Here is a 19,597-nt window from a genome sequence, read left to right as displayed (position 1 = left end):
ATTTTTTTGGGGGGGACAAACTACAGTTTTAGAGTTCACAGTTAATAGTTCAGATGTTCAAAGTAGCTGTAGTAACATATCCTCTGAGTAGATTACCACTTTTGGCATTTGACTTTAGAGGCAATCATAGCTTCTTCAATTACTCTTGAAGAGGCAGGAAACTTAATATTCTCTCCAAAGATGGCTTATCTATAAACAAATCTCTATTATGTTTCCTCATGAAGAACAATTAGCCTTGTCTTTCTTTCTGTGTCAAGAGATAACTATCTGGTGTGTCTGTCACCAACTGTGCATTAAAGATTCAAAAACAGTTGTCAAACATTATGCCCCCTTCATCTAGTTAGGCATTGTTACGCTAAATCAGCATGAGAGGATCATAGATCATTTCTTGTGTGTTTTTCATCTTAATCTGAGATAGCATTCATGATTGACAGTTTTATAATTGCTAATCATGCTCTCATTTTCTTTCTACGACCAGAATCACATAACTGTGTTACAGTTATTGGACATATCACTTACTTGGTAGACTTTGTCAAATGCTGTTAGTGGTTCAAGTATAAGATTTCTACTGCCAATTACCTTGTAATCCCTGTGATGCACCCCATCTGGTCTTTCGTATTTTTAGCAACTAAATATTGTAATATCACATTTCTCTCATTCTTACTTTTAACTTTCTGTAACAGACATATGCCACTAAGCCTTTCCTTCTGTACCAGTTGTTTGATTATAATTTTTTATTTCTGATTTTTTCTTAGAATTAAAAGTGTTATATATCACTTTATTTACTAAACGGAATACCGTAAGTTTTAAGATTTTAAATGCCATTTGAGAATTACCCATAGTATTGAGTCTAGAACTGTTTGATCTGTTTCACATTTGTTTGCCAAGAGATAAAACTAAGACAATATCTTCATAATACACTAGACTTTAATGGACACATAACATAAAATTGTGTTTTTGTGAGTTTAATTGGTGAAGTTTCTCATATGACCACATTAAAATACTGTTTGGATAAAAGGAAAAAAAAAAAAAAAAACAGGACATCTTCCAAAGTAAAAATAAGATGCAGCTGGAAAGAAAAAAAATTAACCCTATCAATGTTATCGTAAAAGTTGAGCAGTATATCCAAAATCTATTCCCAAATATCAGGAAAGAATGTTGGATTGGCCCTGTGTGAAGAATGTGGAGTGCCAAATAAAACATGCTAAAAAATCCATTTCATATATTGAATAGAAAAGAACTTAACAATAGTAATAATGAACATAGGGTTAAAATCCTGAGAGTTATGATAATGCTATTTTGGAATATTTTGGAAATATTCCCATATATTAGGACATAAATTCTAAGTCACAAATAAAACATTTTAAGTATTCAGATATAATTTCTTATTTAGAACAAAACAAATTTTGGCTTCAGTGCTAGAAAATCTGCAAAACTCAACACTGGACAAAAATATCACAAAGAATGAAATGAGGCAGTTCAGAGAACACTGGAGAACACAAATAGTTAAAATGTGGCTATAATTAAATGAATAAGTGGTAAAATTAAGTCAAATTGGTTACACATCCTTGTAACTGAAGTTGGACTATACCTTGCTGAAAGGGGGAATCACGAGGTCAGGAGTTCAAGACCAGCGTGACCAATATGGTGAAACCCTGTCTCTACTAAAAATACAAACATTAGCCAGGTGAGGTGGTGCATGCCTGTAATCCCAGCTACTCAGGAGGCTGAGGCAGGAGAATTGCTTCAACCCAGGAGGCAGAGGTTGCAGTGAACTGAGATCGTGCCACTGCACTCCAGCCTGGGCGACAGAGCAAGACTCTATCTCAAAAAAAAAAAAATAAAATAAATAAATAAATAAATAACATGTATTAGTATTGTTTATGCAAAAAGCAGCTAATCCAGATGGTATAGGAATTATGTTTAATTGAAGACTGAACTAAATATTTGGAGCTTACATATCAGAGCCCAGCAGGAAAAAATTATTCACTTAGACTGGATTTTAATGTAAGTTTAATAAAGGAACTTGATATGGTGTGGCTGTGTCTCCACCCAAATCTCATCTTGAATTGTAGCTCCCATAATCCCCATGTGTTGTGGGAGGGACTGGGTGGGAGGCAATTGAATCATGGGCAGGTTTTCCCATGCTCATGATATGCTTATTCTCATGATAGTGAACAAGTATCATGAAACCTGACGGTTTTATAAAGGGCAGTTCCCCTGCACACACTCTGTTGCCTGCTGCCACGTAAGAAGTACCTTTGCTCCTTGTTTGCCTTCTGCCATGATTGTGAGGCCTCCCCAGGCATGTGGAACTGTGAGAGTTCATTAAGCCTCTTTTTCTTTCTAAATTATCCACTCTCAGGTATTTCTTCATAGTAGTACGAAAATGGACTAATAAAGGACTAATTACAAAAGATGAGCAGAAATTTGGGGAATACAAAAACTTTAAGTGATACATAGAATTGCCTAGACCAGAAAGAAAGGGAGTGGTAACTCACAGAGCGTAGCTATATTGAGAGGGTCCACAGAAGGAACTCTGACATTGACATAGTTTGCAGTTACCCACTGGTATTCTGCAATGAGTGAACAAGGTAGACATACGTACAGCCAAAAGACATATGAATAACAGCTCAACATCACCGATCATTAGAGAAATATAAATCAAAACCACAATGAGATACCATCTCACACCAGTCAGAATGGCTATTATTAAAAAGTCAAAAAATAACAGGTGCTGGAGAGGTTGTGGAGGAAAAAAAATACTTGTACACTGTTGGATGGAGTGTAAATTAGTTCAACCATTGTGGGAAGCAGTATGATGATTCCTCAGATAGCTAAAAACAGAACTACCATTTGACCCAGCAATACTATTACTGGATATACCCAAAGGAATATAGATTGTTGTATCATAAGGACACATGCATATGTATGTTCATTACAGCACTATTAATAATAGCAAAGACATGGAATCAACCTAAATGCTCATCAATGATAGGTTGGATTAAGAAAATCTGGTACATATATACTATGAAACAATATGCAGCCATAAATATAAATGAGATCATGTCTTTTACAGGGAGATGGATGGAGCCAGAGGCTGTTATCCTTAGCAAACTAATGCAGGAACAGAAAACCAAATACGAATGTTCTCACTTATAAATAGGAGCTAAATGATGAGAATATATGGACACATAGACTGGAACAACAGACTACCGGACGGTGGAGGGTGGGAGGAGGGAGAGAATCAGGAAAAATAATCGGTACTAGGCTTAACACCTGGGTGATGAAATGATCTGTACAACAAACCCCTGTGACATGACTTTACCTATATGACAAGCCTGCACATGTGCCCCTAAATCTAAAATAAAAGTTAAAAACATTAATATCCTGAATGTTCTCTCCAGCATGAAATCTCATGCAAGTGTCTTCTATTAACTAAAATCTAATGGAAGTCTAAGGCTAAGATCACCTGACATTGTCCAGACAGGTGAATCTGCCAGAGCACAGAACAGGGTGGAGAATGGATGTGGTATGGCACATTAATGATTTTCAAATAACAGTAAAGTAATATCATTCATTATACTATGTAGATGCAAGGCAAACCAGGATATCTTCCAAAGCAAGAATAAAATACAGATGGAAATAGATATCAGAATGTTGAGTTTATATTTAGATAGCATAATAGAACCCCTTTGTAAAAGAGGGTAAATTTGTGGTCACTTCAAAGAGGTGAACTGGACCTCCCAGCCCCAACAAAATGTGGTTCTGGTGTTGAGACTAATGGATGCCACATATATACCAAGAGTGTAAGAACAAATTTAGATTCACATGCTGAGGCTTTCTGGGGTGAATAGGCAGGCTGTCCTGCAGGTCTGCAGATGAGTTTCCCTGGAGAGCAAGACGGGTTGCTACTTTGGGGTTTATGGTAGGTAATGGGTGGGGCTTGTGTGTGTTAGAGTTCCCATGCATATAAGGGAACCCTTTACCTTTCTTATGATCTCACTCAGATGTGTGACAGAGTGAAAGGGAAGGTGGTTGGGCTTGAAAGCTAACAGCAGTATAAAAACAAAAATGGAATCAGACTACTTATTCCAGTAAAGAACATGAAAAGATGCGTAAAAAATATATAAATGATCAAAATATAGGAGGAACAATCAGCCATCACAATAACCAAGAACTTGCTAATTGTTTTGAGAACAAACATATGGGCAATTCCTTTTTCTTGGTTTATTTTGCACTGCTCATCAGCTTCGTATTTGTTTAGTTTACTTAGTACATCTGTATCTTTCCTTTACAATTCCCATGTAAGCTCCTTTAGGAAATTTTCTATTACGTCTTCTACTGAATTACCAAAATCTGTAGAGTGCCTGAGGCACAAGGAACTTCTAGGAAGATGATGAATGAAAACGTTATTATCTAGTTACCTCTCAAACAATTATGTAATTGTCTGGATATAAACAGCTGTAATGATTTTTTCCCAAATTATGAGTAATCATTAATATCGAAGAAGAGAGATCATATGAATATGGTTAGGTAAACTTTGTGGGTTTTTTTTTTTTTTTTTTGAGGTGGAGTCTCTCTCTGTTGCTCAGGCTGGAGGGCAATAGCTCAATCTTGGCTCACTGCAACCTCCGCCTCCTGGATTCAAGTGGTTCTCCTGCCTCAGCCTCCCAAGTAGCTGGGATTACAGTTGCCCACCATCACACCTGCCTAAATGTTTGTGTGTATTTTTAGTAGAAACAGAGTTTCGGGGTTTCACCATGTTGGCCAGGCTCATCTGGAACTACTGGCCTCAAATGATCGGCCTGCCTTGGCCTCCCAAAGTGCTGGGATTACAACAGTGAGCCACTGTGCCCAGCCTGGTCAGGTAACCTTTGATTTCACATTTATTATACATGCTTTAATGTTGATTGACTTCTAAAAAAATATTTACTCATTACCTTTGTAATTTTCAAAAGTCTACTTTCTTTAATTTGAAGAGTCAATAAAGTAAATGTTCAATATTGATAAAGAAATAGAGTATGAGATTTGCCTGTGGTTTCATTGCAGTTTACTTATATATAAGCAATGCAGTAATAGGCTTAAATATGTAAAAAACGAATGCATAATTCTGTAAGCCATACTTATATTGCTATCTGGGTATGTTTTTGTTTCGAAGCCTTTGCAACGTTTTGACGTTGTCATGTAAGAGCAATGTTTTCTAGGACAGGGAGAGAAATACATTCTACCTGGACATAAAAATGTGTCTCCGTCAAGCACTATCTTCCTTGACAGGTTACAGAGATTTCTGAATTCAATAATAAAAGAGAAATACTAAGTTAAAGAATTGAGATATCATCATAATTTTTGTCTTTGAATAAAATGATAAATATCAGATATATTTAAAGTGAGATATATTTCAATGATAATTGAAATGATCATTCATTTACATTAAACTGGTATCATTATCCCAATATATATGAGCACAATAAAGAAAACTTCCCATAGGGGTTTGTTGTTCCTTCAGGACCATTATTTTAGTGAAGGAGTTTGAGGAAATTTCCAAAAGCTGGATTTAATATATAAGTCTTATTTAAATATTTATTTCATTAAATATTTTCAATTATGTAATATGTGTCTAATTTAACTTTAGGTTATATAATAAAAGTAGCACAGATAATATGAAATTCAATACTATATTCAGTTGTGCAGTTGAATTATGAATTAGGGAAAGGTTATATTAGATTAAAACATAATTGAGTTTTTTGGCTTTTATGCTAATTTGTACAGACACTGGATATATAGACTCCGCATAATCAAGTATCCATAGGACATATAGTATGTTTTAAATTCTAAAAGCTCATGCTAATATAGCAGCCTTTTCAAAATATATTTTGTGTATGATTTTATATTTCTATTTTACACCTAATATCTACACATAATATTAGGTAACTTCAAACTTTAAGTTCTTATAAATGATGACTGCATTCCACAATGCTGAGCATAACTGATTAAGAAGATAACATATAGCCAGCAGAAGTGGACTAAAACTCAGTGGTTTATTTTCTCTATTTTATTTGATATATATTTTACATGTTTAACTTTGGTTGTGCATGTCCATGCTTGTGTTTCTTCATATATAATGTTATTATATTTTATATATATTTATATGTGATGTTACTATATTTTAATAACATTTTATTTTATAATTTAAAATATTTTATAGTGTAGAATATTATATTTAATAACATATTTTAATAATATTTTAAATACAAATGTGTAATTACCTGTATATTAAAAATGTAGAGCTGGAGAGGAGGAAATATTTAAATAATCATTAATCTGTGTCCCAAACATTTCAATGGCTGTTTGACCTTTGGTCAATGGAAACATAAATGTTGCAATTGCTTTGACAATATTTTTTCCTATAACCTTCTAAATTGGGCATCTTGACAAATTGCCTGCGAGTTTGGCATTAATTCAGACATGCAATTTTCACGCAACATGGATTTAATATCATGTACTTTACCTAATGTACAACCCAATAAATAAAGAGTAAATCTGGCTATACTGACAATAGTAAAGAAAATAGATACACATATATACAAACAGACGTACTTACATACACCTCACGGGGGATTTAAGGAATTTTCTTCTAAATTTGACAAAATGTACTGACTGCTTTAATCACATATTTAGCATCTAATTGCCATGACTATATGAATTACACTGATGATACTAAAGTAAAAAGAGATTAGATGTTATCAATGAAGACTTTGTGTATGAATTAACTCAGAAAATCTAGTGTGCAATCTCTGTCATGATGCTTGACCAGTAACATTAACTCTTTAATTAAAAACAAAAGCTATTTGTAATTATAGTTTAGTGCTTAATTTGAGGGAAAGAGTAAAAACAGGGCCTTCCTAAGAAATAATAGTAAACTCCTATCACTTTTCAGTTACAGGTTCAGAGAGAAACATTAAACCAATGTAAAGTTTTAGTTTCTTACTTCCTAGCCAATATAATCTCAGGTTTAGAACTTATTTTAAAAATATTTCTTAAGTATTTATGATGCAAGTTTTCTATTGATTTAGTCTCTGATATTTTCTGTCTCATCAAAGGAAATGCACAGTAAAAATTCACATACTTCATTCTCTATATTTAAAGACCTGCACAAATCTCAGACTTTGGAATATGGAGGAAAGAAACAGAAGTAGGCCCAAATGTTAGATCTAAATAAGTTTTTTTTCACAGTGACTAAGCTTCTAAGTCCTATCCCATTTAGTATTTATAAGATGGCACGTCATTTAGAATAAAGCATTTCAAAGGGAGATTTTTACCTTAATTTATTTTTACCTTAATGCATATATCACTTTTTATTTGCATTGCTACACTCTACTATATACAATAGAGGCAGCAAAAGTAGAGCAAGGATGGAATTTCTTTGTATTAATATAGCTTAAAGTTTAAACTAGCTTTTACCATTCAATTACTTATATTAGAGCCGGGTTCGGTGACTCATGCTTGTACTCCTAACATCTGGGGAAGCCAAGGCTGGCCTATCACTTGAGGCCAAGAGTTCAATACCAGCCTGGCCACCGTGATGAAATCCTATCTCTACTAAAAACACAATAATTATCTGGGCATGGTGGTGGGTGTCTGTAATTCCAGCTACTCAGGAGGCTGAGGCAGGAGAACTACTTCAACCTGGGAGGTGGAGGCTGCAGTGACCCAAGATTGCCTCACTGCACTTGAACCTGGGTGACAGAGCAAGACTAATAAAAATAAAAATAAAAATACAGCCAGGTGCCATGACTTATGCCTGTAATCCCAGCACTTTGGGAGGCTGAGGCGGGCAGATCACAAGGTCAAGAGATCGAGACCATCCTGGCCAACATGATGAAACCCCATCTCTACTGAAAATACAAAAAAAATTAGCTGGGCATGGTGGCATGCACCCGTAGTCCCAGCTACTGGGGAGGCTGAGGCGGGGGAATCGCCTGAACCCGGGAGACAGAGGTTGTAGTAAGCTGAGATCACGCCACTGCACTCCAGTCTGGCAACAGAGTGACATTCCACCTCAAAAACAAAAACAAAAATAAAAATAACAACAAAAACAGTTACAGGTATGCCTCATTTTATTGTGCTTTGCTGTATTGCATTTAGCACATAGTGCGAATTTTTTTTTTTTTTGATAAATTGAAGGTTTGTGGCAACCCCATGTCGAGCAAGCCTATCAGTGCCATTTTCCCATTGCTCAATTTGCGTATCTGTGTCACATTTTGGTAAGTCTTGCAATATTTCAAACTTTTATTATATCTGTTATGGTGATATGTGATCAGTGATTTTTGAGGTTACTAATGTAATTGTTTGAAAGTACCAGGAACCGCGCCCATATAAGAGGATGAACTTCTTCTGTAAATGTGTTTGTTCTGGCTGTTCCTCAGATGGGCTGTCCTCATCACTCTTTCCCTCCTTGGGTCTCCCTGATTTTCTGAGATACAACTTTGTTGACATTAGGCCCATCATCAACCCTTCGAGGGCCTCTTAAGTGTTCAAATGAAAGGAGGAGTCACATGTCGCTCACTGTAAATACAAATCTAGAAATGATTAAGCTTAATGAGGAAGGCATGTCAACAACTGATCTAGGCCAAAAGCTAGGCCTCTCATGCCAGTTAACCCAAAGGAAAATTTCTTGAAGGAAACTGAAAGTGTAATTTCTATAAGCACACATATGATAAGGCAAAACAGCCTTATTGCTGATATGGAGAAAGTTTTAGTTCCCTGTTTAGAAAAATAAAACCAGCCACAATATTCCCTTAAGCCCAAATCTAGTCCAGTGCAAGACACTAACTCTCTTCAATTCTATGAATGCTGAGAGGGGTGAAGAAGCTGCAGAAGAATAGTCTGAAGTGAGCAGAGGTTAGTTCATGAGTTTTTTAAAAACCAGTTGTTCCCAAAACATAAAAGTGCAAGATGAACCAACAAGTGGTGATGTAGAAGCTGCAACAAGTTATTCAGAAGATTTAGCTAAAATAATTGATAGAGTTGGTTACACTAAAGAACAATTTTTTTATTGTACATGAAACAATCCTGTACTGGAAGAAGTTGCCATCTAAGACTCTCATAGCTAGAAAGGAGGAGTTAATGCCTGGCTTCAAAACTTTGAAGGACAGGCTGGCTCTCTTGTTAGTGGCTAATGTAGCTGATGCCTTTCAGCTGAAGCCAGTACTAGTTTACCCTTTTGAAAATCACAGGGTCTTTAAGAATTGTGCTAAATCTCCTCTTCCTGTGCTCTAAAAATGGAACAATAAAGCCTGGATGACAGCACATCTGCTTCAAGCATAGTTATTGAATATTTTAAGCCCACTGTTGAGACTTACTGCTCAGAAGAATAGAATCCTTTCAAAATATTACTGTTCATTGAAAATAAACCTCCTCACCCAAAACCTGTGCTGGAGATGTACAAGATTAATGCTGTTTTTACGCCTGCTAACACAACATCCACTCTCTAACCCATGGATCAAGCAGTAATTTTGACTTTCAGGTCTTACTATCTAAGAAATGCATTTTCTAAGGCTATACCTGCTCTAGACTTAGATTACTCTGATGGATTTTGACAAGGTAAATTGAGAACCTTCTGGAAAGAATTCCCCATTCTAGATGCAATTAAGAGTATTTGTAATTTGTAGCAAGATCAAAATACCAACATTAACAGGAGTACAGAAGAAGTTAACTCCAACTATCATGGACGATTTTAAAGGGTTCAAGAATTCAGTGGAAAAAGTAATTTCAGATGTAGTGATAATAGCAAGAGAACTAGAATTAGAAGTGAAACTTGAAGATATGAATTACTGTAATCTTATGGTAAAAATTTAAAGGATAAGAGTTGTTTCTTATGGATGAGAAAGAAAGTGTTTTCTTCAGATGGAATCTACTCCTACTGAAGATCCTGTGAACATTGTGGAAATGACAATGAAGGATTTAGAATACTATATAAACTTAGTTGATAAATAGCAAGAGAGTTTGAGAGAATAATCTCTAATTTTGAAAGAAGTTCTACTGTGGGTAAAATGCTACCAAACAGCATCACAGGCTATAGAGAAAACTTTTATGAAAGAAAAAGTCCATTGATGAGGCAAATTTCATTGTTAACTTATTTTAAGAAATTGTCATAGTCACCTCAACCTTTAGCAACCACCATTCTCATGAATCAGCAGCCATTAACAGAAAGGCAAGACCAGCAAAAATATTATAACTTGCTGAGGGCTCACATGATCATTAGCATTTTTAAGAAATTTCTAGAGGCTAGAAGTCTGAAATCAAGATGTGAGTAAGGCTATGTACTGTCAAGTTCTATAGGTTGTCAATAATCTTTGGCATTCCTTGGTTTGCAGCTGCATAATTCCAATCTGTTTCCATAGTCACATGGCCATCTTCCATCTGTGGATTTGTTTTCATATGTGGTTCTCTTTTCTGCATTTCTGTTTGAGTATCTCTTCTCCTCTTCTTACAAGGACACCAGTCATGCTGGATGAAAGACATACCCTACTCAAGTATGACCCCATTTTAACTTACATCTAGTTATATCTCAAAAGGCATTATTCTAAATAAGGTCACCTTAACAGGCACTAGTGAGTAGGACTTCAGCATACCTTTCTGAGGAACCCAATTGAACCCACCACAGTGTTCTCTCCACTAACATGAGTATGTCCATTATAAAAATTGGTTGACTATGGAGAATTGATAGAGCTCATCACTTTGAAAAATCAGTGCTCATCCAGGCATACCTCAGAGATAATGTGGGTTCAGTTCCAGACCACTAAAATAAAGCAAATAGGACAATAAAACTAGTCCTACAATATTTTTGGTATCCCATTGCATGTCAAAGTTAAGTTTACACTGTACTATAGTTACTGAGTGTGCAGTATAATTATGTCTGCATTAAAAGTGTACACACTTTAATTTTAAAATACTTTATTTCTAAAAAATGCTTATTTCTTTCTCATCCATAAGAAACAACTCTTACCCAGTCTCAGGTAGTTCTTTATAGCAATGTGAGAAAAGACTAATACAGAAAGGCACACATGACCTAGATTTCTAGTCTTTTTGTCTCATTCTTATGAGAACATTAGGGTGACCTGACTAAGGCCATACGCACTAAAAGAATAGGAAGTAATCTGAAGTGGTGACTGACCTGGTTGTAATGTCAGGATCTACGCTGATTTGGTGGAGGACTGGGTCAGGATGTACTGTGCCATTGTTATTGGCAGTTCCTGGTAAGCCATTGTAACTTAGATTTTCTAACCCAGGTGAAAATAGTGAACATAAATTTCTGTCTACCGTCAAAGAGTAAAATATTGATTTAAAAAACTAAATAGTAAAAAGCCCTTGGAATAAGAACAGACATTATAGTTGGGTGAGACTAAGAATAGCCAATATTTCTAAGTACTTTTCATATGCCTGTATTAGATTCTTTATTTCTCATAACAGCTCAGAAATGGAGGCTCAGAGAGACTGTATAACTTGCCTAAGGCTACAGAAATGTTAAGTGGCAGAAATGATATCCCAACGTGGGCAATACGACCAGCTGAATTGTGTCCTCCAGAAAAATATGGGTTGAAGTCCTAACACTAGTCTCTCAGAAACTAACTTGTTTGGAAATAAGATCTTTGCAACTTTAACAAGATTAAGATGAATTAATTCGAGTGAGTCCTAAACCAATATGACTGGTGTCCTTTTAAAATAGGGGCATTTGAACACAAACACATATGAAAAGAAGATGATGTGAAGACATACCAGGAGTATTATGTGAAGACCAAGGATTAAAGTGATGCACCTAAAAGCAAAGGGATGCCTAATGCCACCAAAAACTGGAAGAGAGGCATGGGAGAGTTCCTTCCCTGGTGCCTTTAGAAGGAGGCTAGCCTTGCTAACACCTTTCAGATGATACATGTCTAGTTATTATAAGGCACCAAGTTTGAGATTATTATAGCAGTCCTAGGAAACTGATACAGGCAGTTTAGTCTGAAAATCAATGTATCATCTCAAAGGCTTTGATCTTTGCACACAACCTTTTCACATTTTAAATTTAAATTTTGGAATCACACAGAACATTGACTATTTGTGAGAAATTTTCTTTGCTAGAATTTGATAAAAGAAAGTTATATTAGATACTTCTTACATTTATTAGTCAATATATGTAAATGATTTTTAAAATATGAAAATAAGAAAACCAAGAATAACCACCACAGTAAAAATATTTTGGCTTTATAAACTGTAATATTAATACTATTTCTTAAATATGCTACCTGTTAAGTATTTAAAGCATACTATATTAAAAGTAGAAAGTTTAATTTGATAATATAAATTTATGAGGGAATAATGTGCAATTTTTAAACACATGAAAAATCATCTTCCTAAAGTCAATTGAACAACTGACACATAAATCATTCAACCGAATGCTTTGAAACTTGATATCTGTTGCTGCATTGTAATGTCTCCTATTCTGTCAAATTAAAAAATAAATTCGATGCAGTTTATCAGTGTATTAGTCTGTTCACATATTGCTATAAAGAACTACCTGGGACTGGGTAATTTATAAAGAACAGAGGTTTAATTGATTCACAGTTCTCCAGGCTGTACAGGACGCTTGGCTCAGGAGGCCTCAGGAAACTTATGATCATGAAGGAAGTCAAAGGGGATGCAACACATCTTCTCATGGCTGAGAAGAAGAAAGAGAGCTAAGGGAAAAGTGCTGCACACTTTCAAACAACCAGGGCTCATGAGAACTCAGTTCTATCACAGGAACAGGAAGGGAGATCCACTCCCATGATCCAATCACCTCCCAACAGGCCCCCTTCCAGCACGGGAATACACCTCGACATGAGATTTGGGCAGGGACACAAATTCAAACCACATCAATCAGTAGTTATTTCTTTTCTTTAAAGTATAATCTATTAATTTAACTCTCTAAATGTCTTTTTCAAATGTGTGTGGGTCAGCAGCAGGTCCTTGTATTGCAGGCTTTCGCAACAGATGGCTTGAGATTGTCATTACATTGATCACTAAATACTCCTTGGTTTGTCTTAGGTACTATGAATGCTAGCTAGACTCTTCCTTGTACTAATGATACAATTCATGGCATCTGCCCATTTTGTGCTTCATTGTGCCCTGTCAAAAATAGTTACTATTATTTTCAAAAGTTTCACTGCAAGTGAGAGACATGCTGAGGCTGCAGTTCATGCACACCACTGGAGTGCCTATCGGCCTTAGCAGGTGTGAACATGCCAAAAATGTGGGCCATTAATTGTAGTAATTTTACACAGTAGGATGGCATATTGTATATCAAGAAAATAATGCATAGGGATTTATTATATTAGAACTGTCCTTTACTGAATGGCCTTTAATTTCATCAAGTAAAAACCATCTCAATTAGTTCTCATGATCTAAGACATTTACTGTTTTGTTCAATTCTAACACTAGTTTTCAAAATGCATGCATCAGCAAGACTCATGAAAAATCAGGACCCATGATTTTAAAGTGTTTACATTTTAAATGTAAACAATAAAATAAATTCATAAGCAGAGCTTTATCAAGGTACCAGTGTCTGACTTAATTTGTTTTTAACGATTAGGGACCAGTATCTGAAGATCTAAAAAAAAATTTTGGCTAGGCTGAGTTGACTAAAAGTAGGAGAGAAGAGTGAATTATTTTTAATCAGGGGGAAAAACTTGACTGAATGTAAACCTGCAGATAAGTCTTAATGATGACCAGGATAAACAGAGAGAGTAAGAGTACATGCAGAGGGGCTTTAATGGTAATGGACGTTTGTAGGAAATTGAAGATAACAAAAACAGGCTAAGTAGGTGTGATTCACAGTAAGCTATCCTATCGCCTTAAGTTTTTAGAGCCACTGTGTCAAATTGCATGACAAACACCATGGATTTGAGAAAAAGTTCAAAATATTGGAATACGAAACAAATAAACTTATAGCAACAGAGTAGAATAGTGGTTTCTAGAGGCTGCGGAGTTAGGGAAATGGGAAGATGTTGGTCAAAGGGTACAAAGTTTCAGTGGCACAAAAGGGATACATCTTTTGAGATCATTTGCATAACATGGTGAATACAGCTAATAATAATGTATTGTATATTTCAAAATTGCTAAGAGTAAAACTGAAATTTCCTCACCACAAAAAATTTAGTATTTGAGGTGGATACATCAATTAGCTTGATTTAATTATTCTACATGTATGCATATATTGTAACATTATTTTGTACCCAATACATATATATAGGTATAATTTGCTGATATACAATAAAATTTTTTAAAAAGACGATTAGTACTGAAAACCTTTATACTACAATTTGTTGAACGCCCACTAAACATCATGCAATATATCAAATGCTTGGGATATGTTGATGAGCAAAATATACCTGTGGTCATAATGCTTATCTACTAGTGGATAAAGACTAAATAATACGCAAAAAGCATGAGAATATGGAAGCAGTGACAGAAGTTGAGAAAGCAGAGACTTGATATGAAGCTGTTACTGTAATCCAGATAAGAGATGAAGGCAACTTTGTAAATAAATGTGATGTGGTATCCTAGATAGTATCCTTGAACTGAATAAGAAAATTAGACACAAACTAAGGAAATCTGAATAAACTATAGAATTTGGTTAAAAATAATATATCAAATATAGGCTCTGCTCAATTTTTCTATAAACATTTTTTAAATTAATAATAATATATTGATAATATAATAATATACTCAATTGTCTTATCTTTACAACCCTCCATGTTCATCCCTTTCTACTTTATTTGCTTTGCTGTCTCCATCAACTGGTTTGCTGATCACACCGTTTGATTGGCCCCTGGTTATAATTTTCCTTAGATCACTTCTTTTTATCCACACTCGAAATTGTTGTACTTGTACATTGTGAAATTTCACAACACTTTGCTACTATGCCTTTTAAAATTTATTATTTATTATTCTGTGTATCTCAGTGGGCCTTATAATGTGGCAATATCTGTCTATATTTATTCAGGGATTTTTCTTCCAGAATTTATTTATTTATTTCTGCCCACCTCCCATCCTCTCTGTTGAAACTGCTTCATTTGAAAAGATTTTATTCACTTCATGATGAATATCAAAAAGCTAATATTTATTCATATGTAGTTTATTTCATTTATTTTCAGTCAGCCCACTGCAAATTATTTTAGCAATCATTTCAATTTTCACACACAATTTATCTTTCTCTGATTTAACCCTAGTTGAATGCAAATTGCCACCTTTTCTTTACTCTGAGAACAGGATTCTTGAATATGGAGAGGGAAAAGCCCATAGTAGGGGTAGATTTTGGTAAGTTTAGATGCTTGATCACAAATATCAAATGAGTCCTCAGCTGCATCTAGAAATCTACTACATATCTCTGATTTATGATCTCTTTTTCTTTCAGTTGTATTTTTTACATGTCCCTTTTCTTCAAACATATACATCTCACTCTCATGAATTTCTTATTTTACTGGGAAAAAAAAAAAAACTAGGAAAAAGATGAGAGCGGAATTTCCTAATCCTACGACAATAAATCTGCTTTGATTTCATTTAGGGCCTCTTTTGTGTAACAAACTGTTTCCTATCTGAGACTATCCACTCTCCCTGTGTACAAGACTTTGTCATTTCTTGCCTTTCTTAAGTAGGCATGTTTCTCAAGTGTCTTTCAAGCTCCTTTTTCTCTTCCTGATTAAAAAAATGCCTGTCTTTTCAGTACAATTCCTTAAGCAAAGTAAGATGTTGTAAAAATTACACTTTAAAAGGAGAAGAAACTTCCATTTGACATCACTCTCTAATTAATGGCAATTTCTTTTTCCTACTTTAGCAAACGTAATCAAAAGAGTATTTTCAGCTCACTGATCTACTTTGTCTCTTCCACAGTCAAACGAAGCTATTGTTCCCACTATTCATGTTAATTTTTCAGTGCTCAGTTTATATGACCCTCACCTTCATTGTGTTTAGTTGATCAACCACTGAGTCTTGAAGCACTCATTTTTTGATTCTTTTACTATTTTTTTGTTTTTCCTTTTACTTAGCTGGCTCTTTCTTTTAACTATCCTTTTGTTGAATCATCTTCATCTTCTAAGTTATGAAATGTTGGGAAAAGAAACCCTCTAAGGCTTTTTTCTAGAGGTGGTCCGTTATCCTGTAAGTAAAGAACAGAAACTGAAAATGTATCAGGGTTAAGTAAGGAAAGAGAACAGAATTATGAAAAGGGTTAGGCTCTTAGTTGACAAGCAATTTCATTGTGAATAATGGAATTAAGTAGAGTGAAGGTAAGTGAACAGTTTGTCTAATCATCTCCCTAGTATTCCTTCCAATCTACTTATGTCCATGTCTAATAAACAGTGAATACCTTCTCTGCATTCCATGCCAATTTACACATATCAAGATAAATTTTTCTTTCCCTAAATCCTTAAACTCCTCATTCTCTTTGTAATTTTCTTTGAAATATTGAAGCTGACTGTCATCGCTAAGCTAATCTGTTTTGTATAAATTCTTCCTGTGAACATGAGATTGAGTAAGTGATTCAGAAGACCCAAAATGAAGAATCTGCATTTCTTTTGAGGGTCTGGCCCTGAATGTAAAGAAACTAAAAAACTCTAGGATACACTTTATTTTGGTACCTGTTGGAGGAGAACATAAGAATGTAACCAGAAATAAAATGTGTTTTTCACTCTATGTTTTTTTTCTTTACTAGTTTTCAATAAGATTATTTAATAATAAGTCTACCATTCCAGTTATCCACTCTCTTGAACTTGTGATTGGGTAGTATTTATATACTTTTATTACAAAGCTCCATCAGTTATTTTTTAATGACTTTATATATGTATAGTATATATGCATGTGTGTATGTATCGTATGCATGTGGGTATATATACACACACACATTTTTTTCCTTCTAGTTTTTAAGCTAGTTTCAAAACTAATTTTTCCTTCTAGTTTTGAAGGAAGTGTTGTAAGATCTTTCTAGAGTAGACTCCATTGTGATTCTTTTAAATAAAAATGTGGGCCAGCCACGGTGGCTCACGACGCCTATAATCCCAGCACTTTGGAAGGCCGAGGTGGGTGGATCACATGGTCAAGAGATCAAGACCATCCTGGCCAACATGGTGAAACCTTGTCTCTACTAAAAATACAAAAATTAGCTGGGTGGGGTGGCACATGACTGTAGTCCCAGTTACTCAGGAGGCTGAGGCAGGAGAATCGCTTGAACCCGGGAGGCGGAGGTTGCAGTGAGCCAAGATTTCTCCATTGCACTCCAGCTTGGAGACAGAGTAAGACTCTGTCTCAAAAAAAAAAAAAAAAAAAATTGATGAAAAAAAGGGGTGAAATTTCTAGAAATGGATGAGGAACCAACCTAAGTGTTCATAGTTCTTATTAAAATAGTATTTATGTTGTTTCCAGTATTCTGCCAGTATGTGAGAATTCGCAATTACTTGGATGCTCCTGCACAGCAGTAGTGCTGATTATTTGGTAATTAGAGTCTGCCTGTTCTCTCAAAGCAAAGTTTCTGCAGCTTATGCACGACTATTACCCCGTTAGAGGGCAGACAGTGCACTCAACATTCTATTTTCTGTGGACAGGAACTGCCAATCTATTGTGAAATTCAGTAAAAAGTTTAAAAAAATAAAAAATTATTACTTAATTATATGTCAGAAATTCTGAATTTACTTGGTGATTTCTGACAGACTTCCCTGCAATAGGCAAGAATTGGCATCAATTATCTATGTTCACTGCGAAATACAGCATGAAGACACAAGCATCAAATATTTTGTCAATTGAATGAAGTTTTGCTTTAAAAATGGACTATTTTAAGCTGGTCAGTAGCTATGAGCCTCATTATTTTCTCTTACAAAGTAATCCATGATAGTTTACAGGGATTTTCCTTAAATGTTTAAGCCTATGATTATGTTTAATAAAATAGATAGGTAGATAGAAAAAAAAATAAATTAGCAAGCTCTCTCTCTAATCACAGTGAAAAGTTCCTATATTTTATTAAGCACATCTAAAATTTAATGTTATTTCAGTAACAAAGTACTGACTCAAACTTTCAAATGATCAATTTTTTATTAAATAGTTCAAATCATGAGGCATTGTAATGTATAGGTTTTCATACATACTTTATAGAGTTTGGAGATTTTAAATTAGAGCGTAACATTTCAGGAAATAGTAAAAAATTCATAGCTTTGAATTTGGCTTTATGAAATGTCCCTGAAAATGATATTCTACTGTAATTTACAACAAGTCTTAATCTTAAAAAGAATTGTAACTGGCCACCTGAGGGACTTAATGGTTTCCTAGAAATAGCACTAAAGGAGGATCCAAAATTGAATATAACAATTCTAAGGTATATTCTCCCATTTGGTTTGTAATTGTGTGAAAGAAATTTGACCTCTTTGGGACTCAATCTATTAAACATATATTGTAAGAATGTATCTAAATACTAAGGTTATTTTCAATTCTGTCAATATATAATTGGAATTTGTTCTTATACTGCCAATGTTATTCAACTTCTCTATTTATAGTCTAGCTACTATACTATAATAGTCCACATTAAACTTTGATGTAAAAATGTCTAAGATCAAGATATCTTAAGGGAACGTGAACATAGCAAAACTCAGGTGGTAGTTGGTCTTTGATCAAATGTTATCATTTATATAATACAAAATATTAACATGCCAAGATTTGATTAAACTCTTAAGAAGCAGTTATTTGAAATATGTCATTCCGATTTTTGCCTAACTTTTAACATAGTTTTCATTTGTTACTTCTTTCTATGTGAGTCATCATATACCACGAGGAGGTAGAAATTATATTTATTTTTACCTAGAAAAAATAGTGTTAACTGTTTTTAACTAGATATTAAGTTAGTTAGATAGCTGAAAGGGTAAATTTTAAAAAGACTAAGGTGTTCCTTAGGACTGGGAGAACAAAATGCAAAGTTTAAGATGATTAAAATTTTGAATCTTGGAGGAGGGGTCTTGAGGAACTGAAAGTAAGATCTCTGAAGCTCTGTGTCTTTTCTAAAGGGGCTTCATGAGTCTGGCACCCAGACCTTTTGGATGTTCCTTCTATAGAGAGGTGAGATCTATGTGTTCTTCCTTTGAATCAGTATTAGACTCCTTACCAACAGGATGACTTACAAGTCATGCTGTTTAATTTCTGAAATTCTGCTTTCCTTTGGGTCTTTAGAACACTTTTTGCTGGGGAAATCACTTGCCCTGTAAAAAGTCTGTCCACTCTACACTGCCATGCTGAAGAGGCCACTTGTATGCACTTCTGTGGGTAGTTCAGTTGATCTCCCAGTTAATAGCCAGCAGCTATGCTAGCAATGGGAATGAGCCATCCTGGATGACAGTCTAATTATGCCGAGAGATGACTGCATGATTGCAGCCGTAGCCAACATCTGACTGTAACTGCACAGGGGAGCCCGAATGAGCACCGCCCAGTCAAGCCCACACTGTGTCCCTGACCTGCAAATTTGTGTTCTAAAAAAAAAAAAGGAATGTTTTATGTCACTCTAGTTTGGAATAATTTATTATACAGCAATAGTAAT

The 19,597-nt window shown here is 34.8% G+C and overlaps 1 long non-coding RNA gene across 1 annotated transcript in view; it reads left to right on the top strand.

Annotated features, from left to right (window-relative positions):
* LOC117063402 overlaps positions 1-19,113 on the top strand; it is a 56,570-nt gene extending 37,457 nt beyond the window's left edge. Inside the window, exon 3 of the long non-coding RNA XR_004428906.1 lies at positions 19,071-19,113. This is a non-coding gene — a long non-coding RNA (uncharacterized LOC117063402). The remainder of the gene's footprint in view (positions 1-19,070) is intronic.
* Positions 19,114-19,597: the final 484 nt, after the last annotated feature.

Source organism: Trachypithecus francoisi, unplaced genomic scaffold, assembly GCF_009764315.1.
Source record: "Trachypithecus francoisi isolate TF-2019V2 unplaced genomic scaffold, Tfra_2.0 Lachesis_group18, whole genome shotgun sequence".
Taxonomy (NCBI): domain Eukaryota; kingdom Metazoa; phylum Chordata; class Mammalia; order Primates; family Cercopithecidae; genus Trachypithecus; species Trachypithecus francoisi.
Note: the sequence above shows the minus strand (reverse complement) of the source record. Positions and strands in the feature narration are given on the sequence as shown.